Source organism: Ailuropoda melanoleuca, chromosome 3 (assembly GCF_002007445.2).
Source record: "Ailuropoda melanoleuca isolate Jingjing chromosome 3, ASM200744v2, whole genome shotgun sequence".
NCBI classification, from domain to species: Eukaryota; Metazoa; Chordata; class Mammalia; order Carnivora; family Ursidae; genus Ailuropoda; species Ailuropoda melanoleuca.
In genome coordinates this window covers 129706437-129731614 of record NC_048220.1, presented here as the reverse complement: position 1 = coordinate 129731614, position 25178 = coordinate 129706437, and the positions used below count along the sequence as shown (strand labels likewise).

Here is a 25178-nt window from a genome sequence, read left to right as displayed (position 1 = left end):
GAAGTCTTTTCAGATTAGATATTTTAAGGTTACTTTCCATCTGCCATCCAAGATGAAACATGTTTCAATCTAAGAAAATGATTAACATTTCTATATAATTTGACTCCATTTTTCATATGCCCTAGAAATATATCTTATCACTTATTTTGACGTGGAAGGAAGTTTTTTTAAAAATCAACTTTAAAATTATGTTCTGCTGACTTGCAAATGGCAGGGCAGTGCTAACTGAGAGAACCCTTAAAAACTCTGACACCTTCTATCCCTGCTCAAAGATTCCATGCACTGTATGTTCTAATCCATGGCTTTCCAATATTGCCTTTACGAGGGTAAGAAGATGAATGCTCATTGCTTTTAATCCTTACCATGATTTATGAGCCTCTTGGTATCCTTTCCCCAGAGCAGCTACAACTGTGTGGTGGTTCTGCCTGCTGCTTAAATTACACAGACATCTGCAAAGTAAATTATGGATTGTTGTCCCATAGACCAGAACAAAGCATTCTCTTCATCTCTCCTGAAGGATTTTTTTTTTTATTACAACAAAGACCACGTACAGTTTTACTTGCTCAAGTCCTAAAGGAATGTTAAACTAACCCGAATGATAGCACAATGACCTGGATTATGACCTGTCACATAACACCAAAGCAGCATGACATATAAACAGGATTACTTTGATGCTATGGAGAAAAAAAAAAAACAAAAAAACAAAAAAACAACTTTCCATTTATTTATATCTTTTTTCTTTACTTAAAGAACACCATCTTTAGGTTCACAGAAGGAAGGTGACCTTTAAAATTAACTAAGATATGTGCCATGCAGTAAGGACACATTTTAAGTGACCTTTCAGTTTCCTGTGTGCAAGATTTTAAGAGCATCTTGTGGCCTATGGTTTTTTGAACGAAATATTGACAAAGAATTTTTTTTTTAAATTACATAAAAGAAAATTCATGGAAGATCAAAGCACCTTTTTTTAGATTTTTTTTTTCTTCTACTGTTGTCACTTATAGTAAACCTGTTGTAATAATCCTGGAAACTTGCAGCGATCATGAGTAATTGGAACAATTCTTTCTTCTGAATAAGAAGTCTAGCAGAGTCTAAGAAGAAATAGTCAACTCCCTCTGTATTTTTTTCTTTTATCTGCTTATTATTTGTGCAGATGATGACTCATAATTCCCATTGACAAGTCCATTGTGAAATCCTAACAGGCATGTCTCAAATGACTAGCCTTTGACCGTTACCTAAATTAGAAATACCCCAGCATTTTTTTTTCTTCAAATGTGCTAATTGCAGTGCAAACAATAACCCATCAGGGGAAAACTCACTAACAAAATTTACAAAATGATTTCTAGTAATGCCTTACAAACTACAATCCTTTTTTAAACAGATGGCTCTGCAATTCATTTTTTGAACCCTATTGTCAACTCAGCAGGATGTTGTGAGCACTAAAACCAGAAATGCTCAAATCCACTCCTGGCTGAGCAGATCTGTTGCTCCCTCTGTGTTTCCATCAGTTTCCTTTTCACCTCATCACTGCTGAGAGGCATGGTTCCCTGAGTGTCAGGACCTGATATTCATACCAATGTCCTAAAGACTTTTTTTTTTTTTAAAGACGGATCTTATATTTGTTTACCTCTGTGTCAGTCTCTGTATTCATTTCCAAAACTTTCCTTTTGTGACCACACTTTGCATCCTTGGCCTCATGAAATGAAGTATTAAAGGAATCCTGAAGGATGTGATTTAGTTAAAACCCTAAACTAAATATACCTCTAAATAAACAAATTTCTTTTGAATAGTGATTCACACAAGTAATTGTCTAAGAAATTATAGGATGTAGACACAAATAAGATGAAATTGGTACTTCCTAAATATTGGGCAAATATACACATATGTATGATATACATAGGTTTATGTATAATATGCATATATATAATTTCCCAGTATATTCCCAGCAATTATCTTCTTAAACACACACACACACACACCCTGATCTGATTATTTCCTCCACATTCAAAAATAAATAGCAACAACAAACATAGCGCCATATGTTCTAAAACATAAATCCCACAGCCCAGATATGTTTTTAAATTTCATTCAAGGTTCTTCATCTACTGGACCCACTCTTCTAGATTTATCTACCAACTGTCCTCATGTTTGATATTCACTGCATTTCCAAACTGTCCAAACGGCTTAAAATTCACCACACATGAATTATTACATAACTCCATGCCTTATATACATCTATCCCCTTTTCTTTACATATTTGTAGTCATTTATCTTTAAAGTCCAGTTCAAATACATCGTTTCTGTGTTTTCCCTCCCCTTTCCATCATAGCATACAGAAGAAATTCCACCCCAACTTCTCTGCAACCATAGCATTTTTCATCTTGGAATGCAAAAGTATTCTATAAATAATCAAAGAGTGCTACCTGCCTGTATGAAAAAAGAATGATTTCTTTCATCTTGTTTTTCACTTTCAGATGACTTATAATAAGTTACTCTACCATGAATGTAAGTGACAAATAATAGGAAAAACACTAAATTTAGTGAAATTTTGGAGGAGAAATTGATTGCTCTTTCTTTGATCGTTCAAAAAAGAATTTAAGAAAGGCGATGTGAGGATTTTAAACGGGCCCCAGAACATTACTCTATTCAAAATTGAATTAATGAAAGACAAATATTTTAATACTAAGTTTGTTTGGCTCGAAAACTATATCATCAACGTTCTTGGATATCACTCTCTTCATCCACTCTCTTGGATATCATTCCATTAAGATTACTTTCAGGTCTATTTTCTTACTTGAAGTTTACGAAAACCCTTACATTAAAAGGAGAGCAATTTCAAGCCTTTGCTATTTTCTGTATTCATTTGAATTACTTCTTCATTGAAAAAAAATGAACATTCTCACTACATCAAATTTATCCTTTCTCAAGTTACTAAGTTTAAACTATTCTTATGTAAAATGATGATCAAATTCCTATATATTCCTTTTAACTTTGGTTGTAGCACAGAGAGAATGAAAGGACATTTGAGAAGAGTACTTCCTTTTTATTTGGATATTTGGGTGTTTTAACGCTTCATTAAGCTTTAAAGAAAAAGATGTAAAATCCTGCATTAATAATTAATATGGTATGCTGTTAATTTTTGATTACTCATACTTGTATCATAGATAATATTTAGGTTGCTGAAATCATGGTTTTGTAAAAAAGACAAGTTGCTGGTTACAGGAATTAATTCTGAAGTATGGCACTCTCTTATCCTATCAATATCTGAGTATAAGATCTGGAGCGAAACCCCCACTCCAAAATTTTCTGAGATCAGAAATTTTAAATGTATCCAAATTTTCTATAAAAATGTGAAGATTTTACAAGGTAAAAGTAAAATTTTTCCATATGGAAATTCTGCATACTGATGACAACAAATTGAAAGATAAAATAGATGACAAGAGGAATTAGTATTTGATATTGAATAGTTAATTTGATTTCAAACTTTCAATCTTGATAAATTATATCTAAAATTTGTATAGATTTTACTCAAATCTGAAACTTGAAATCAATTGATAATGTTACAAAATCAGTTTAAAGTATAATATTTTTTGAATAAATGTATCTCATCAAGGAAAAGCTAAAATCAGAAACGGTTTAGTTTCTCATTTGTTAAATATGAGTATGCAGAGAGTTGAATAAATATCACAGCAAGATCCATAAAACCACTTTAGTTTAATTACATTTGCCTTATCTCTTTAACCTTTTCTTTCTGAGCTATTATATCAATGGTTAATCTTAATTGATCACTGATTGAGAACTGTGAATATGAAGCTTGTTCTGACTAGGGCCCAAGAATAGATGCTACAATTACCAAGCAGGGAGTGTCAAGGCAATGCTTTAATTATTGTCTCCAGAAGGTTAACTCTAAGTATCTAAATCTCAGAGTTCAGAATCCTGCCATCAGCAAAGGAAAAGCAGCCTACAACTACCTGCCCAAGAAACAACTGAGCTAGACCCTGCCAAATTAATATTAATAAAGACAAGAAAATCTGAGACAGTGTCTCTTTTTCCTGTGTCAGAACTGCATCTGAAGTTTGCCTTTGAAATGAGACAGATCCAATTGAAGAAAAGTAATATCCACTAATTATGAGGCAGCAGGCAATGTGTCATAAACATATAAAAGGAGAAAATCAATTTTTGTTCTTAGGGAGCCACATAGCCACTAGGTCTTCTCAAATCTGCATGTAAATTGAAACAGTGTGAGAAAAATTCTGTGAAGAAGCTTAAACATACAGAATTCTCGTTAAAGAAGATTACTTAAGTTTTATGGTCGTGTCATGTTTATGCCAACTGCCTATAAGTATATAAACATTTGAATATTTTGATTTCTCATAAAATAATTTTTTTAAAAGTAAAGAAGTTTTTTAAAAAGAATTTGAATTTTGAGTTATTTATTAAGAGGTTGAAACATATGTGTTAATGATAGTTAAATGTCACCTACCTTTGAAAAGGCTGGCATCCTTTAAAATTCCAACATGCTGTTGAGTTCCAAATGCACTGTATTCCCAAACAGAGTCAGAGCTGGAAAAACATACATAAAGTGGTAATGTCAAAAAATGTTTTAATAATATATATTTATTTTAGAATATTTCACATTTACTTAAAAGCTGCAAATATTGTTCAGAGTTCTCATAAACCCACATCCAAACACCCAAATTCTTCCGTTGTTAGCATATTATATTAAATGGTTTAATTGTCATAACTTTTGGTACATTGTGATATATGGACTCAAATGAACCCATATTGATAAACTATTCTGATTTCATGAGTTTTTCTCCCATTGTCCTTTTTCTGTTCTGGATATCATATTGAATTTAGCCTTTATGTCTCCTCAGCCTGCTCTGGAAGGTAATAGTTTCTCATATTTTCCCCGTTTTTGATGACCTTGAGCATTTCGAAGAGTAATGATCAGACATTTAGAGAATGTCTCTTAATTGGAATTTGCCTGATTTTGTTTCTCATGACTAGACCAGGGGGATGGATGGTCTAAATATCCTCATTAGAGTGGTTTTTGGAGGAAGGCCATACAGGTGGTGTCATTCTCATAACTTCATACTGAAGGTGCATGACATCAGCTTGGCTTCTGTTCTTCCTTTCCACAGTGTGCCTTTGGAAGCAAGTCAACAAACACAGTCCACACTCAGAGGTAGGGAATTAAGTTCCACCTCCTTGAGAGGGGAAGATCTACACGATTTATTTGAAATTCTTCTGCAAGAGATTTTTCTGTTCTCTCAGTTTGTTTGCTTGTTTGTGTCTACAGTCATTCATTAATTCATTTAGAAATGTGTGTACATCAGTATGAATTCATGGATATTTATTTTGTACTCTGTGTTATAATCCAATACTACACCGTTTATTTTGGTGCTCAAATTGTTCCAGCTTGGGCCTTTGTGAACTCTTTGACTTGGTTTTGTGACCTTTTGACATACCATATAAATTTGTTGGTTGAGCAGTCCCTTATATTCCGCACTTGGAGCAAATTTATGCTAATCTTCTATATTTCTTGCCTCAGCCTTAGGCTCAGCAGTATTTCCAGGGATTCTGGTTCCTTGTACTGGTGAATTGTTTAGAAACCACTATCTGGGCACTAAGTGTGCTTGATGCTATGAGAGTGCCATTGTTTCTAAGCCTCTTCTGTGGGCTGAACTGGGAAATATATATATTTATATTGGCATGTATACATGTATATTCATAAAAGTTTCTCTTACAGAAAGCACTATTTTATACTGATATCTCTGACCCTAATCACATAATATACTTCAAATAAATAGTGTCTTAGTTTTAACAGAGTATAGTATTGAAAACGCATCTTACATTTCTGTTGGAAATGTTCCCATCTGGGTAATATATCAGGAGTGACTCAAAATAGATGCCCACACAAATTAGAAAATACATGTTTGGTGTCTGATTCTGAAGATTTTTTTTTAAGATTTTATTTATTTATTTGAGAGAGAGAGAGAGCATGAGCAGGGTGAAGGGCAGAGGGAGAAGCAGACTCCCTGCTGAGCAGGGAGCCTGATGTGGGACTCGATCCCGATCAGGACCTGAGCTGAAGGCAGACACTTAACCGACTGAGCCACCCAGGCGCCCTGAAGAACCTTTAAGATAGCCCATGGACATTTATTGTCACTGTTACTGAAGTTCATCATACTTAAAAAAAAAGAAAATGCCTTAAACACCAAGTGAACACAACCATAGCTGCCTGATTTTTTAGCCAAGCGTCACACACTAAAACAAGAAAGAGATCATGTGGAAATATATATTATTTAATAAAAACTAATATATTTTCTTCTGCTGGTACATCCTATTACTATTCCCATATTTCATATTTTTTAGTATATTTATTTATTTAAATAACCTCTATACCCCACGTGGGCCTCGAACTTATAAGACCAAGCTCAAGAGTTGCACGCTCTTCCCACTGAGCCCGTCAGATGCTCCCAAAAAGCTCATTGTTTTTTCATTTGCTTATTTGCTCTTAAGTAGGCTCCATACCCAGCATGGGGCCCAACTTAAAGCTCTAACTCAAGACCTTGAGATCAAGACCTGAGCTGAGATCAAGAGTCAGATGCATAACCAACTGAGCCACCCAGATGCCCCATGTGATTAGATTTTTAAAAGCATTCGAGTTATATTAATATTACCTATCTGAGAATTTTTATTTTTAATGAATTTGTAATACAGTTAAATTAATATCTACATATTAACCATTTTAACTAAATTATAATCATAACACTTATAAGCATTTATTATTATTTTTATCACAAAAATTCACTGGAAAATATAGCAGTAGCCTAGATTGATAACCCATATGGGCTAACTGTTATTTTCTGGAAGTAAAATCATCAACTCTTTTAATGCTCTTGTTTTTATGGAGTTATAAACCATATGTTTGTGTTTCCCCAAATTCATATGTTACAACCTTAATCCCCAACGTGATAGTATTTGGAGGTGAGGCTTTGGGAAATAACAGAATTAGCACCCTTATAAGCAGAGACAGGAGAGAGCTTGCTTTTCTTTGCTCTCTGCCATGTGAGGACACAAGGAGAAAACGGCTATCTGCAAACCAAAAAGACGGCCCTCAGAATCCAGGAATTGGTTCTTCCAGCATCTTGATCTTAGAGTTCCCCATCTGCAGAACTGTGAGAAATGAATGTTTGCTTTTAAAACCATCCAGTGTATGGTAAATTGTTATGACAGCCTGAGCAAACCAAGAGATCTGGTAACTAACAGGTTTTTACCTGTCAAACAAAATCCTTAAGATTAAAAAAAGCTAAAGTAGAAAGAAATTCAAAAGAAATTCTAAGCTATCCCAAACCTTTAAATTATATTAGAAATGTTGGTGAAAAAATACCAAAATCTGTATCAATTTCCTGGGGATGTGACAAGAAATGACTACAAAGGTAGTATTAAAGCGACAGAAGTTCATTCTCTCTCAGTTTTAGAGATTAGAAATCTGAAAACAAGGGGAGAGGAGGGCTCTCCTCCCATCAGAGGGCCTACAGAAGAATCCTTTCCTCGTCTCTTTGAATTTTTAGAGATTGCCAGCACACTTTGTGCCTTGTGGCCAACATCCCAATCTTCAAGGCTGGCATCTTCGAATCTTTCTTTCCCTTTTCACATTGCTTCCCCTCAGTGTATGTCAAAGCTCCCTATACTTGTAGCCATTTATAGATGGTCTCCGACTTATGAGAGTTCAACTTACGATTTTTTGACTTTATGATAGTGTGAAAGTGATGCATATTCAGTGGAAACCGTATTTTGAATTCAAAATTTTGATCTTTTCTTGGACTAGTGAGATGCGTAGGCTCATCCCATGATGCTGGGCAAGGGCAGCGAGTGCAGGTCCTGGTCAGCCATGCAGTCATGAGGGTAAACAAGTGGTACACTGGCCGTCGTTCTGCAGCCACACAGCCATTCTGTTTTTCACTTTCAGTGCAGTATTCAGTAAGTTACGTGAGATATTCAACACTTTATTGTAAAATAGGCTTGGTGTTAGAGGATTTTGCCCAACTGTAGGCTAATGGAAGTGTTCTGAGTGTGTCTAAGGTAGGTTAGGCCAAGCTATGATGTTTTGTAGGTTTGGGGCATTAAATGCATTTTTGGCTTATGGTATTTTCAGATTGTAATGAGTTCATTAAAATGTTGCCCAGGAAGATCTGTATGTTATTGCTTTTTGGGCCCACCTACGTAATCCAGGATAACCTCCCCATCTCAAGATCCTTAACTTAATCACATCCACAGAGACCCTTTATTGCCATATAAGGTAAAACTCATAGGTTTCCTGAGTTAGGACATGGCTGTATTTTGGAGGTTATTTTTCAGCCTACCACAGACCACCTTCCTATCTCTTTCCAGAGGAGAAAACATTACTAGAATAAAACAATTTCCTCAGGAGTTTATTTCCTAAGACAGTAGTATATAGCCCTGATAGTACTAGAAATATAATCAAACACAAAAATATTGTTTAAGACAATATAGGACAGACATAATTTAATTATTTATTTGTTTACTTAGATTTTTTTTTATTTATTTGTCGAGAGAGAGAGAGAGAGCGAGCACAAGCAGGGGGAGCAGCAGGCAGAGGGAGAAGCAGGGAGCCTGATGCCAGACTCAATCCCAGGACCCTGGGATCATGACCTGAACAGAAGGCAGATGTTTAACTGACTGAACCACCCAGGCGTCCCAGGACAGGCATAATTTTAACTTGCTTAGAGAGATAGATATTATTTAATAATGTAACTTAAATAATTGATTCTCTTCCTTGTAGACTAGGACCACTGTAACCTACAACTATATTGTGCTTCAGTGAATAAAGCTACAGGACTGAAGTTTCAGAATTATGGCTCCACAATCTTTAGAAAACTAATTAAGTAAACCTTTAGGCAAATTTTAAAGGAAATGCCTTATAAATTCTAATGCATACTGCATTCATAAACTATTATTACCGGTACAAAATATCTTATGCCTGGTCAATTTTTAAGGAAACTTGACAGAAGAAAGGAACTGGTAATAAGGTAAGAGGATGATGAGTTGGGAAACTACCCGAGACAAATAAAAGCATGAATGGTTTCAGTGAGGTTTAAATTTCTAGCACCGTTAAAGGCATCTAGACCTCAGGCCACATGAGCTAAAGGAACTAGGAATGAGACACCTGCATGCAATGGGTATGTAAAAAGTGTTGCCCCATCTACGGGATGGGAGTTAGAAAAACTTCTGCACATCAGTTCTGTGTAGCTGCACCAATACGAGCTGCTCACCAGGGATCACAGAGAGAGGTCATCATTGGGAAAGCAGATGGTAAGCATGGACTCTGTGTGTATATGAGGCCCAGATTCACACACAGGTATGGTATGGGGACTCCAACCCAAATTATTATGGCACAGGTGAAACCATCAGAGTCTCAGCTGAGCAAACACAAAAATGCCTTTAAGGTATTTTTTCATAATCTAAGGCATGAGACTCCCATAGGAGGGGAAAAATAGTAAAAAAAAAAAAAAAAAAAAGCAAAACACATGAATGAACATCAGCAGAAGCAATGAAATGGAAAATTTGTTTCTTAAGAATTGGAAATAAAAGAACATTTTGGAAAAGATATATAATATATTTAAAGTTTTCAGAGTTAAAGGAAGAAAGAAAAATTGTCTCCTTTATCAGATCATACACAAAAATAACTTTCAGTTGTGCAGGGAAATAAAAGCTTAAAAATATAAGAGAAAATATGGAACATATTTTTATGAAATAGGAATAAAAAAACTTTCCTTAAACAAAAGTGTTAAAAGCACAAAGCAAAATAATGACAAATTTTAATTAAAATTAATATGTTCAAAATTGAACTGCACAAACAAAAGGAAACTATGTTAGTGATTGTGGACGATATTTGCAATTTATGAAACTACGTTCAGAGTATAGATTCTATAAGAATTTCAGTAGTCAAAAATATTGAACTTAGAAGGTTTGTATGTTGAGTATATGTATGATGTTAGATAAGGCGAGTGAAATTTTCTTTTTTATATCGTCATCATGATTAAGAATAATATACCTAACTTAGGAATAATATACCTAACTTAGTCAAGAGGAACAATCACAAAAACAGATCAGTATTACTAAGATGAGTTATGAGTACATAAATACTTGAAAACACAGTGGGTCGGTACCAGGCACTTTAATAAAAGAGGAGAACACTATTCTCAGGAGAAATGTACTTAGTAAAGGCTCTTAGGTGACAAAGCAGTATGACCAGATACCCATTTTACTAGCAATGAGGATATTTCCAAAGACTAAATATTTTTTTGTGGTCTTCCACTTGCTTCTGGCATAAAGATAAATCCCCTTATCAGCAGCTAACCTGCTTCATTGCAGAGTAGTGGTCAAGAGGTATAGCAACGAAAATGAATGACACCAGAAAAACATAAGCTGAGGGAAGTGTGAAAAAAACAGGTAGTACGTGTGTGTCTACAAGACCCAGGGGTCTGCAAGAGCACAGTTCATGAGGCCATTTCAGCTACGGTAAGAAAACCTAGGACTAGTATCAGCCAAGGACATGTAGTTACCAAATGTGGGTAACAGGACTCATTGCAAAAATTGCAACTTGGGCATAGACATATGTCTTATTGCCAATGTCCCTACCAAAATAAAAAAGGTTTAAAAAGAGGTAAAACTTATATTATGAAAGGCATCAGAGACAGATCTCTGCCAAAATATGAGATGTGTCTATTTCATAAATAAGCCTAAGATCCTTGTAATAATTATCTTCCCAAAAAATATTATGATAAAAAAACAGGTAGAATACTCTGATAAAATCCCATTAATATCTCACAAATTAAAAGACTGAGGAAATGAGGTGCATCTGTGGAGCATTGCACTTAGAAATTCTTTAAAGGCCTTGTTTACAGAACTTTCAAAGCAACCACATTGTGAGGTCCACCAATAAACCACAGCCAAACCAATGGGACATCTGCAGGTGGCCAAGTTCTCTCCAGATACAGATATTACTCAGGAAGGAGGCCCAACTAAATAGAAAACTGGATGTGTAAGGTTGGGTACTGATGCGGGGGGCGGGGGAAGACAGATTTTCCCCTATAAGAACTTTCAGAACTTTGATGTTTCCCCGCACCCAATGAATAATGAATATGACGATGGATATCACAGTCACCAGCTTCCTAACTTCAGATCATGGACCACTGAAGAATCACCCACGTTGCAATGAGGAATGTACTAACTTTTGCAATATATATTTGGATTGATTTGAAGTCTCTGTATTCAAAATACATTAGAAGTACTGAGAAAGAATCAGTAATATTTAAGGATAGGGTACTTAAAATGCAGAACCTATAAAGAAAAACAATGTGTTAAATAAAGGAAGAGACATTTTAAAATGACAAGAGTATTTTCACTCTTAAAGAGACTAATAGCCCAAATATAACAAAAAAAAAAAAAGATAAAATCATTAAAAGAACAGAATAGATAAAAATATGTCTGTCTGAATTAAGGTCACTGATAGTATCATAACATTTAAAATAACAATAATTTCCCATAAAACGGAGGAATAGAAATTTTTGCTGTGATATACAAACATGTTAGTTAACAAAACCGTAAACACATTTTTAAAAAAGATTTCATTTATTCATTTGAAAGAGAGAGAGAGAGCACAAGCAGAGTAGACTGAGCCACCCAGGCTCCCCGATAAACACATTTTTAAGTGAATGGAAGCATCTGAAAGAAATTAAAAGTGTCTAAAGTGAGGAACAAAGCTGGAGGACAAGTACGGGGAGGTAAGTGAGTATTGTAGACATGAAATTAATTAAGCCTCTAAGAAGCTTGCAGCCCAAGTGTTCTGTGCATGAAGGCTCTGAATTGGCAGGGTTAGAGGTGAATTAGAGAAAACTGCAGAAAATGGCATTCAGGAAGTCTATACCTTAGGGGAAAAAAATGGCTTTCCTAAACTAGGAAACAAAGATCCTTTATCTTTGTTCTGGAGATTTAAAAATCAATCAATCAATCAATCAATCAATAATAAAAATTAAAAAAAAATTCTGCTCTGGGGATGTGTGGCTGACCGCAGGCTCTCATTTGAGTTTGGAGAATTAATTTCCGTTACTTGGTTCAAAATCAATCTTTACACCAAAACTTGAATTTAAAGTGGATTGGGGTGCATAACACCTTCCAGATGACAATAAATCTCGGCAGAAAAGAACTCACAACCTACACCACAAAGGAATCTTGAAGGCTGAATTACAACAAATATAATGGGTTCTGGTCTAAAAGTGCAAAGCATAATGGGTACCCTATATAGTACAATAAGATAAAAAGATAAGAACAAGAAACAGCAGAGATAGGCTCATAAAAGAAGAACATTAAAAGTATTTGGAGATGTGGCTGTATTTTACTCTAAAAGCTCAAATTTTCATCCATCAAATCATCCACTGAAAATTTACAATTAATAAAATATTTTATGAAGCTTTCTGAACAATGTTTAAATAATTGCATTCCAATAGATCTGCAACAAGAGTTAAAAAGTGCAATTTAAAAATCATTTATAAGTATCCATTAAATAGCTAGAAATAAATTTAACAAAAAAGGTGTAACACCTTTGTTAAATTAATTAAACTAGGAGGTCGTTAGATTGATGTGGCTCCAATGCCGTGGTGGCCTACGTGAGCAACCCAAAAATGAAGCCTATAAATGCCTCAAAGTTAAGAAATTGAAACCAAAGGACAACCGATCACCAACAGCCAACTAGGCTTTAAGCTACCGCCTATCAGGTAATATCCTTTCTTAGCTTCTGCACTTTCTCTGTTACATGTTTGCTTTTGCTGACAGATTGCTCCTAACGACCTCTGGTTTGGCGCTGCCAAATTTGAAGCAATTTTTGCTCCAATAAACTCTTAAAATTTTTAATATGCCTCAATTTGTCTTTTAAAATCTTTATTGATGTAATTGTCAAACTTGATTGATAACTATTAAATAAGAGCTAAATACATGTAGAGAGATCTCTTGCTTATTGAATCAGTTCCAAGAATCTATCAATTCAAATAATCCCAGGCAAAAGAAATAAGGTTTTTCATCAAAGTTGTAAAAGTGATACTAAATGGCATAAAAGAACAAAGGGTTAGAATAGTTAAGACATTAATAAAGAAGGAAAAAGCTCATGGTTTTGTCTTATTCAAGACTAAGGCTTATATTATTTATAAGAGTTATATGAATTATGGGAAAGAAAAATTGATCAATGAAAGAGATGAGAACATACACATATACACATGCACATGTGTGAATACCTGATATACAGCAGAACAGATTTGAAAAACTAGTAGGGAACCATAGACTTTTCAATCAGAAGTACTGAGAAATTAGAAAAAATACTAATTAAAAAAAATACTATATCCCTACCTCACTGATTAGAAATCAATCCTAGTAGAATAATGACTTAAATGTGAAAGAACAAAGTATAAAATTTTGGACAAAAAAATGTATTTATTAACTTGGGATAGGAAATTATTAGAAATGTACTAAAACGTTCTGACCATACAAAGGCTAATAAAGTTCAATAACATAGTTAAAATTACTTGTTCACCAAGAGATATAATAAAATAAAAAGACATCACATGGATTGAGAAACGTTATCTGTCATAAATATGACAAATAATCATTACCCTGATTATCTAAAGTAACTCTCAAATACAACTAGAAAAATAAACTTATTTAAGAAAAAAAAAGTAATATAAATGGTACTTTATTAATTTATTTATTTAATAATTTTTATTTTGTTATATTAGTCACCATACAGTACATCCCCAGTTTTTGATGAATGTTCCATGATTCATTATTTGCATATAACACCCAGTGCACCATGCAATATGTGCCCTCCTTAATACCCATCACCAACCTATCCCAATCCCCCACCCCTCTCCCCTCTGAAGCCCTCAGTTTGTTTCCCAGAGTCCACAGTCTCTCATGAGAGACAATGGTACTTAAAAAATCTATTTAATGATGCCCATACTCACTAGTAAAGAGTTCAAAACACATGAAGGCCATAGTAAGATACAATTTACAACTAAGCTGGCAAAAATAAAACTTATAAAAATTACCAGTGTTGAGAAGATGGGGAACTATTTGAACATTCCTATAGTATTAGCACAAATATAAATTGGTCCAGGCCACCTACAAATAATTTGTCACTATCCTGAAAACACAAAGAGGTACCAGGTAACCCAAAATTCTGACTCTTAGGCATAAACAAATGTTCAAAAAGAAAAGAAAAAAAAATCAAAGACACTTAAGGAAATAAGTATGAATGATTCTAAACACAGATATATAAAATAAAAACCATTTGCTTTTCTAAAAAACAATTTTATTTATTTGAGAAAGACAGCATGATTGGGGGAGAGGGGCGGAGAGAGAGGGAGATGCAGACTTCCTGCTGAATAGGGAGCCGGAGGCAAAGCTCCATTCCATGACCCCAGGACTATGACCTGGGCCCAAGGCAGATGCTTAACCGACGGAGCCAGCCAGGCACCTGGATATTTGCTTTTTCTGAAGAAGAGGCATAATGGTTCTATTACATCAAAAAACTCAAGGAAGTAGTAAAATAAATTATAAAAATTGAGTATTTTATTTTTCATTTTTATTAAGAAGCTAATTGCCATGCTCTAATTCTTGGTAGTAGTAATCAGAAAACTCTACATTATACTATAATTACAAACACATAAGGTAATGTTAACAAAATTAAAATGTAGTATATTCATTATATCAACTAGAAAAAAAGTAAAGGGAAAGCAAGATATAAATACAGAAATGGAAGGAATCATCAGGGAAATAATAAAAAATAAATGGACAAAAGTACTAGATAAAAGAAGATGAGAACAATTCTATACATACAAAAATTATGTTGCTTCCATCACTGAATTATGTGTATCTTCTTTTTTTTAATTTCTAAAATACCTATAGTGAGGTTACATATCACTAAAAGAAAATGATGTGCATCTTTAAAAGAGTATTAGTTCTTTTTTTTTTTAAAGATTTTATTTATTTATTTGACAGAGATAGAAACAGCCAGCGAGAGAGGGAACGCAAGCAGGGGGGAGTGGGAGAGGAAGAAGCAGGCTCGCAGCGGAGGAGCCTGACGTGGGGCTCGATCCCATAACACCGGGATCACGCCCTGAGCCGAAGGCAGACGCTTAACCGCTGTGCCACCCAGGCGCCCCTAAAAGAGTATTAGTTCTAACAGACTAATGAATGATAGACACTAAATATAAAATAATTGTAAACCACTTTATATTTTCAAAATAAAATGTATTTAGGGGTGCCTGGATGGCTCAGTTGATTGAGCCTCTCTGACTCTTGATTTGGGCTCAGGGTCCTGGGATCAAGCCTTGCTCAGGCTCCATGCTCAGCCAAGGTCTGCTTGAGATTCTCTCCCTCTCCCTCTCCTTCTGCCCCTTGCCCCACTCCAATAAATAAATATTTTTTAAAATACAAAAACATGTATTTAGATTTTTGGAAATATTTAAGATTGCTTGAAAATTGGAATTAACACTTATAATTGCAAATAATGCTTAAATATTTCCCTTGCTTAATGTTTATTTAAATAGTATATTTAAAGTTTTGCTTTTTCAGACTTAAAAAATTGGTTTTCATGTCTATAGAATGTAAATTCTATACTTTAGATGTATCAATCTGATAACAAAGTCACTTTTTACTCACCTGAAAACCCTTATACTCATAGGGAGTTTAAGATATCATTTCCAAAATGAAGTTAACATTATCAACCAGGAAACTATAGAAAAAATTTGTTAAAGCGAATAATCTAGAGCCTTCACATGTGGGAGGAAATCACATTATTAAAATTAAAGTTCCTCTTTAAAACCAGAAAATTAACCACAGGACTAACAAGATTAAACTCCATTAAATTACTGATAACAAATCTATATTTATAGCTTACATATTAGGAAACTTGTTAAAGCTAGAGTTTTTGTACCTTTTTTTTCCCTAACAATAAATTAGTAACATTAGAATTTCAGAACATAGGCATTCTTGATATTTCATTTAAAGAACAAAAATCTCTAGGGGCGCCTGGGTGGCTATGTTGGTTAAGCAGCTGACTCTTGCTTTTGGCTCAAGTCATGATCTCAGGGTCATGGGATGGAGCCCCATATTGGGCTCCACACTCAGCATGGAGTCTGCTTGTCCCTCTTTCTTCTCCTTCCCTAGATGCTCCCACATGTGCACTCTCTAAATTAATTTTTTAAATATAAAAAAAAGAACAAAAAGAACTAAAGTTTCTAGTTTTATTACATGTGCTTCTCAAAATCTTTAGTTTCCTAATGTCAGTATAAATATATTTATTCAAAATGGTAATTTGAATTTTTATCTCTTATGTGTTGTGCATATGTGCTCGTGGAAGTTATGTCGCCTTTAAAAGCACATATATTTAGGGGCGCCTGGGTGGCTCAGTCGTTAAGCGTCTGCCTTCGGCTCAGGGCGTGATCCCGGCGTTCTGGGATTGAGCCCCACATCGGGCTCCTCTGCTGGGAGCCTGCTGCTTCCTCTCCCACTCCCCCTGCTTGTGTTCCCTCTCTCGCTGGCTGTCTCTATGTCAAATAAATAAATAAAATCTTTAAAAAAATAAATAAATGAAAATAAAAGCACATATATTTAGAATCATAAATTAAATGCTTATTGACCTGGACAGTACAATACCACCCTTCTTGTCTTTCTCTGTTATTCAAGAAGAAAAGAGCAGAGAGAGGGAAAGGGAAAAGAGACAGAGAGCAGGTTCATTTTTTGTTTGGCTTTGTTTTGTTTTCCATGCTTTATTTCCAGTATTTATTCTATTATTCATTTAACAAACTGTTGAGAATAGAGTAGATACCAAATAGGAAAATAAATTAGATGTAATTTCTGTCCTTAGAAAATGTACAAAATTGAAGATAAAACTAATAAATTGGCAAAGGTTTGAAATAAAATATTGTAAGTCATATAACAGAGGTTCTATAGAGACACAAGGATGCAGCAATTAACTGAAACAGCAAAGAGAATTAAGTTTCTCACAAATGCTTAAAAATTTAAAGTAGATCTTGGAGGAACAGGAATTTTCAAGAAAGAAAAAAATGAAAGGAATTTCAGAAGGAAGGAATCAATGTAGTCAAAAGCGTAGATAGAAGTCAATGAGATCTGGGGAACAAGCTCCCTTTGGGGATAAAGCATGAGAGATTATGGATTCTGAGAAACAAACTGAGGGCTTCAGAGGGGAAGGATGTGGGGGAATGGGATGGGCTGGTGATGAGTAGTAAGGAGGGCACGTATTGCATGGTGCACTGGGTGTTGTACTCAAGTAATGAATCATGGAACTTTACATCAAAAACTGGGGATGTACTGTATGGTGACTAACATAATATAATAAAAAATATTATTATAAAAATATAAAAAAATAAATAAAATAAAATATCTTGCTAAGACATTACAGAAAGCAGTGGTCAGCAAAGCCACGTCAAAATAAGATGTGTGTATGTGGTGCTATAAATTGTGAAGGACACTAGATAATTATTATTTTTTTTTCTTTTTAAGCCCCTACCCCCATCCAGTCATGATACCACAATATACAAGTTAATGATCATTGTCTCGAACCTCTCTCTCTCTGTCCTTGTCCTCTGTTTCTCTACTTTTATTTTACTAGAAACTAAGCAAAGATTATTTTTTCCTGGTTCAACAACCAAGCATTTGGGTGCTTGGGCAGAGAATATCTCATGATTTTATAAATTGATGCCATTACAAATTTTTGGCCTCCAATCCCAGCTGGGCCTCCATGCCTCCTAGCATCTTTCATCAACTTTCATGATCATTCCCTACACCAGCTCTTTACAGTTACCTCTAGCGTGTACAAGGTCCAGGCAGGTATTTTCATGGGCCTCTGTCTATACAAACACTTTGATTAAAAGTTGTACTATAAAATCTATGGGCTCAGTGATTTATCAGGTACAGTGATTTATTGATAAAGACTGAGAATAAGAGTAGACAAGAGGTACCACAGTATTTGTTTACTTCCAAAACAGTGTATGTGATTCCCAGTGTCCAAGCACTATTTCTCCCTCTTCAGGTCCAAGAACCATCTCTGTGTTCTTTTCTCAAATGCACTATTACTGGCTAGTTTCACAGGTTCTGCCACAACAGGCAGCAGCAGCATTATCCCTGACAATGGTTCCTTGGAGTCCATTTCTTTCCTCTTCAGTTTCCTAATGCTACCTACTTAATAAAGTTTATATCATTACTACCCATCGTATTGTCCATGAATATTGGCTTTCAGTGACTCTTTCAAATCTTGTGTCTGTACTTTGATAATGAAAACAATGAATGCAACTCTTCTCTAGATTAGGTAGAAAAAAATGTTAAAGTTTTTTGGGTTTTTTGTTTGTTTTTCCTGGACATGTTAAATTTGCTGCTTGGAATTTTATAGCATAATGTATAACAAGACATATTCCAAGCCTGCCTTTTCTTGGACTAGTAATCCATAATCCTTGAACTCCTAGAATGTGATCTTTTCTTTTACAGTGTTGGCCTCATCCCTGACTCCTCACCTGGCCACCACATGAGATGGGAGGATAGGCAAGGACTATAGCAGAACAAGAAGAGCAGTCTCATTGGCACAAGGAGTGTCTGTCCCTTGTTCAATACAGCATAAGACTAACTCTGAGTAACATGGGTCATTGCATGGACTGGAAGCAAGAGAAAATAAATACTGTTGTGATTACTGACCATGATCTTCAGAAGCCTTGGGCAGTCAACTCTGGAGGACTGCCTGCCATGAGACCCAGACCTTGCCTAGCACAGGGTGACCATCCTAGGTGCCAATGTCCAGGGGCACACTCTGCCAAGATGGCTTTGCCAGTACCAGCTATCCCATGTCACCAGAGGGAGACAAAAGATTTTGAGGTATATACTTTCAAAGCAGGGACCTATGTGAGATCAGAGCTGCTGTGCCCTGTCCTAACATACTATCAGGCTTGGAGGAGGCCCTGGAGGAGGGCCCCATGAGGCACAGGGCTAAGGACAGGGCCCCCCGTTGTCCAAGGCCAAGTTTTGTACTGCTCCATTAAATCTATGTTTTTTTCTTTTAAGTATCTATCTCTTCATTACCATTTTTTTTCCTCCAGATCATGTCAATTTCTACTTTAGTATAAACATTGAAGGCATACAGTGGTATTCTCTCATGTTACCAACATTCATCTCCAATTTATAGACTTCTCTGTATCCATCTTCATTTTTAATTAACTCTGTCAATCTATGGTAATTGTCAACTTCGGAGCCAGGATGATAGACTGCCTCAAGGCACAGTGACTAATGTTTCATGGAATCGGTGTTTTACTGCAAACAGAATGGATGTACTATCTAGTTCATGGAGTTGTGGGTGAGGTTTAAATGCTGTGTGCGTGTGTGTGTGTGTGTGTGTGTGTGTGTGTGTGTGTGTGTCTTTGTAAATAAGAGCTCCTGGAATATAGCACACACAATACATTATACAGAGGTAGTATATTTGTGCTTATACAATGAGCATGCAGTTTTTTCTTTTCTGACTTAAGAAACATAAAAATCATACTCTGTTAAAGCTTACCTTCTATGATGAAAAAGAGCTAAAACAAAAGAAAATTAAGTTACATTGTAGCTATGAGATTAGGGAGCAGAAATAGGAGTCTGTCTACAGATTAAAGAAGAGCACCTGAACAAGCTCCTGAATGAGGAAGGAAATCGTTGCAGTCCCAGCCAGAACTAGCACAAGAGAAAAGCAAAAACACAACGTGAATAAAGATGATGATATTTATCATTCACTTAATTACAAATAATAATTTATTTGTGTTTATCTTAGTTGATTTGCATTAATATGATGGAAACTTGACATTTCCACAACACAGATTGGGACATTATACTTCCATACATGGACACGTATGGATAAATATGCATGTGGCTTTTTGCAATGAACCATGTTTTGCTCTTCTGACGTCTTCATTATACATAAGGACTTCCATTATAAGGAATCCATGAAATAAGCTAGATCCAGCTAACTCTAAGAACAATTATGCAGGAGCCATTAAAACCAATGTACATTTCATTGCATGCATTCTTGTATGGATAATACAGTCATGTAGTCTCCCTGATCCAAACTGGCTTAAAGCATAGAAAGGAATACGGAGTCGTATTTATTAGAGCATGAGATAAATGACGCCATGTACAAAGGTGTGTAGGAGCTCAATACATAACGGTTTTAATTAATGATGTCAACTCAAGGGGAAGTAGAACGTAGCCCTTCAGTGATCCTAATATTTAGCAAAAGGGACTTCTTGGTCAATGTTTTACAAAGACAATGTAGTCATTTGTCGACAGCGGTATGTGTGACTAAGACATATAATATAATGAAATATCTGGCAACTAGACATGAACTAAATTAAAAGGACCATCCGTTTGTTTTATTATAGGTACACATAAATATATCGCACTCAGTTTGGGTTAATTATTTATTGTGCAATTCTGCTATCTACCTTTTAGATGCCTTTGCTCTGTAGCATTATGTGCAAGGCAAGCAATAAAGCATGCTTTCTGTATCCTTTCTCTTTCTTCCCAGAGCATATTCTTTTTAACAAATAGTTCTTTATCTTGGGAGGAGATGGGAGGAGGAAAGGGGGTGGCTTGTTTCATGTCCTTAATATGCTTCTAGTAACACAGAGCTCATTAAAAAGAAAAATCCCTACAGGAAGTGTTTTGTTTCCACTTTTATCAATTAGAATTTTGAACTTTATCTGTGTTTGCAACTTAATGGGCAATTGAACGGGGGAAGTAGAATCACTGATAGACATTAATATTTTATTATATTAATATTTAATGATATTTTTTCTTAGTAATATATATTAATTGCTTTTTAAAACTAATCTTTTCTGCTAGTCCCTTAGCAGTTCTGAAGTTTGCATATATAATGTTTAACATTTTATTCTTTGAATGTGATTAGTAAATAGGAACAATATTAAAATTTTGGAGCCTATATTTATGGTCAGGTCTTTAGTAAACAGTACAGAAAGGAAATGTAATATTTACCCTCATTCAACTTCCAGAAGAATGAAAAACCTAACCCATGTATTATCTACCACACTATAAAGCGACAGAGATTGTTCATGAATAAATACAAATGCTAAACTTGTGAACAGTGGTGACCTATGACACCCAGGCACTAATTTACTAACAATATCAGTTTATTACCTAGAAGGGGGTCAGCTAGCTTTTTTTTTTTTTTTTTCTCAAGAGCTAGACATTAACTATTTTAGGATTTGCTGTAGGTCTCTGTTGCAACAGCTTCATTCAGCCACTGCAGGGTAAAAGCAGCCATAGACAATACTTGACTGAATTCAGCGACATTGCGTATATGACACCTTCTCTACAAGACACAGTCAGATTTGAACCGCAGGTCATAGATTAACGACTCCTGAAGTAAAAGGAATTTGATGCCTCCCAAAATGTGTTTCCTGCCAAATCTAAGACTCATTTTTGTGATGAATTAATCAATGTCTAATTCCATAAGATGCAACTAAATCGGCTACAAGAACTTAATACTTCAGAGTCCAATATTGTCTGCGAGTCACAATTAATAACAATTAATGTGGTATATCCTTGAGCACATCAGGAAAGGATGACATTTCTCAAATTACTCCTGCATCAACTGCCTAAGACAAGAAAGCTTTCACAGTGACAGAGCCATTGTCCTGGTAAGTCACAGTCACCCTTTGAAGATAACTAAATATTAGATAAGTACTATAGTTATGCATATTACCTAAGAGATAAGAAAACAACAACACAAATGGGAAGAAGTGTTATCCCCAGGTTACAGATTAGGAACCTGAACCTCAGCATGATTATGTACACTGAGCACGGTTACACCCATGGCAAATTAAATCAAAGCATCAAATAGCATTTCCAAATATGTCTGACTCAAAAGCCCCTGCTTTTTTAATTTTTTAAATTTTTTTCTTAAATTTTAATGCTACTCAACTGGGTGTGTTGTTGACTATGACTTTGGTCTATTTAAACTTTGCAGGGGGGGTGGGGAGATGACTTGCTAGTTGCAGTCCTGCACATTTCAGTGATCCCTCCTTGCTGGCCGGCTTTCTTTATATTTCATTTCCACTGTCCTCCAAACTCAGATTTTCTCCACACCTTCCTTAGACTCAGCAATGAAACTGTTTTCTATTCACTAAACTACAAGACCACCTTACGGGAGATCCTATAACTTCACTACTTCCTACTCCAAATAGCTTAGAAGTGTTTCATTATTTTCTTTTGTTTTTCCCGCCAAAATAATCTCTCCTCTATGTCCCTAAGCCAGGCTGTGCAACCTTCCTGATTCCATCCTTTCCCACTACCTCCAAAGTCTTCCTTCAGCTATGATTTTGTTTCTTTCACACTGCTGGTTCCTAATCTTCAACCTACAAACATGTCCAGGTGTCTTCTAGCCTGATCTTAACCCTTCCATTGCTCACATTATTTCTAATCGCTCCCCATTTATTTCCCTGCAAAACCTCTTGAAATAATGGTCTATGCTCTCGAGCATCTGCGCACCCACTCATATACTGTAGCCCCAGGCCCTCTGGCTTCTGCCATCATGTGGCTGCTGAAACTGGTCTCTCAACGGTTTCCAGCAATTCTGGGGAAAATCCATCCAACCGGATTTAGCACTAGGTATCTGCATCTCTTGGGGGCAACTCATGTTCATCTCTCTCTTGATTTGGAAATATTTTCTTGGGTTTTCTTTCTCTGTTATTTTCTTTCTCTTTGTTATTTCCCTGGACTCCTTCAGTGACAGCCTTCTTTTAATTTCTCTCATTCTACAAAGTGGCTGTGCTGATTTTATGTCATAGTTGTTCTCTCTTCGTAGTCTTCTCCATGGGAATTTCATCTACTTTCATATATTCAAATATTATTCTATGCAGATTCTACAGCTATATATGCTCTATAGGCTCCAGATTCTCTGTCTTCCATTTTTAGCAGACTGTCTGACATCTCTCTATAAATACATCACCAACCATTAAATGTAATATGGCCTAAAACAAACTCATTCCATGTACACCCACGAAGAAAACCAATCTCTCTCAATCTTTCTTAGTCATCTATGACTCAAATGTCAGAGTCTGTCCTTCCTTCCCCCTTTCCCTCCTTCCTCCCTCCCTCCCTTTTTTCCCTTTCATCTCCTCTCCTCTCCTCTCCTTCCTCCTCTTCCCTCCCCCCTCCTCTTCCCTCCCCCCTCCTCTTCCCTCTCTTCCCCTCCTCCCCTCTCCTTTCCTTTCCTTCCATCCTTCCTTCTTTCCTCTCTCCCTCCCTTCCTCCCTCTTTCTTTTCCTTTCTTCCATTCCCATTTCCGTTTCCATTTCCTTTCCTTCCTTTTCCTTTTCTTTCTTTCTCATAGTTTATTTTCCCAGGCATCCAACCTTGCATGTTCTACCTGTTCAATATAATTTGCATTCAGAGTTCTCTTTCTTACATTGCTGCTCTCAGTCCTCAAGCTTCTCCATTTTATTACTGACCTTGTTAACCTCTTCACTTCTCTCACCAGTTTAAAAATTTAAGCCATATTAGCACTAGCAGATAATATTTTTCAGGTTTCTCAATATGTAATTCTCTTTTCCTCAAATGTTGTTCATGGCTTCTCAGCCCATTTAGTGAAATACTCTCTTCCTGTCCTGACCTCCGTGGTTGTCCAGCATGGCCCTGGATTACATATCTGATTTTGAATATATTGTACTTGAATCAGACTGACTCACTACTCACCAGCCAGACCGAAGCATTCTGCCCCACTTCTAAAATGTGCCCTCACTATTTCTAGTACCTGAAACTTTGTATACTTAGTTTTCAATTTCTAGCATTTTAAAATTTTACCTCTTCTTCCAGACTCATCTCAAATACTAGTTCCTCTGTGATTGCTTCCATTTAATTTTGCAGTAAGATACAATCGTTTTCCTTTTGGAATCACTACATTGTGCATGTCTTATGACAATTAGCTCACTATCTAATATCCTTTGCCATATTTTAAAATGACCAAGCACCAAAACTATATTTATTCACCATACAAATGTAAACATGTGACATGCAGATACTCCATACACAGATTTTATTTTTTAATTAATTATTTTTAGTTGAGAACACAAAAATATAATTCATTTGGCTTCCTATTGAACTGGAGTTGCTGAACCTTATAGATGACCTAGAAAAGGTCAGTCAGAATAGACCAGACTATATTGCAGCCACTCAGGTCTTCAAATCAGAGTAGCTTATGACACAAAGCAATCTTTCTTGCTCATACTGTATGTCCTCCCAGTGACATATATCACATCTCATATTGCATTACCCAAAACAAATCACATGGTTATGATTAAACTACGTAGAGAGAGGCAGAGGATATTGATGAACAAGTAAAGCAATGGTATGCCCTTGAGGAGCTGGTTCCTACTTAAATGAGTTAATATATTTCTGGAGAATAGAATATATAGACATGGGAATACATGCAAGATTCTCTTTGTATAGCTAAGAATGTTCTATTACACATGCTAGTTATTGCATGATGTGCAGGCAAGGTGAAACTGTACTCAGAGTGAGTGTCTATTCCACTCAGAACAAGGCACTGCCCCTTCCAAGATGGAAGCAGTCTAACACAATCAACCTACTACCGGGGAGCTGGCTAATTACCCCACGGCATGGTACCATGTGGGGACTCGGTCAGTTTCTACTGCTGGCAGATTAGGCACTCAGAAGTGGCTGTGACTAGGTTGGTTTTGGTAAGTGGAAGTCCATGTTATTGAGCCCATGTATAACCTTCATCCCTGCCAGGAGCCCATTGGGAAATAACAGGGATTGTTGGAGAAAGAGGCCAACTGGCATCAACAGAAGAGATCACACTATCCACTTGATTATTAAAATCCTCCTCTACTGAGATCACTCTTTGGTCAGTATTCAAAAGGAACTCATATATCTTAACATGTTTTTTCCCATTCAGGGAGGTTTATCCACGTAACTTTTCCCCAAATTTCCTTGTCACCAATTTGACAGTCATGCTCCTTCGAAGTCCCTGACCATTCAGCCAAACTATTGGTCATAACCCATGAATGGATATA

General features: G+C 35.8%; 1 protein-coding gene across 3 annotated transcripts in view; it reads right to left on the bottom strand.

Annotated features, from left to right (window-relative positions):
* Positions 1–25178, bottom strand: part of LOC100471557 (cadherin-12) — a 1012668-nt gene that overhangs the window by 666082 nt on the left and 321408 nt on the right. For all 3 annotated transcript variants that reach the window (XM_034657064.1, XM_034657066.1, XM_034657065.1), the window contains exon 2: positions 4484–4563. The gene's annotated coding sequence lies outside the window, so the exon portion shown is untranslated. The remainder of the gene's footprint in view (positions 1–4483; positions 4564–25178) is intronic.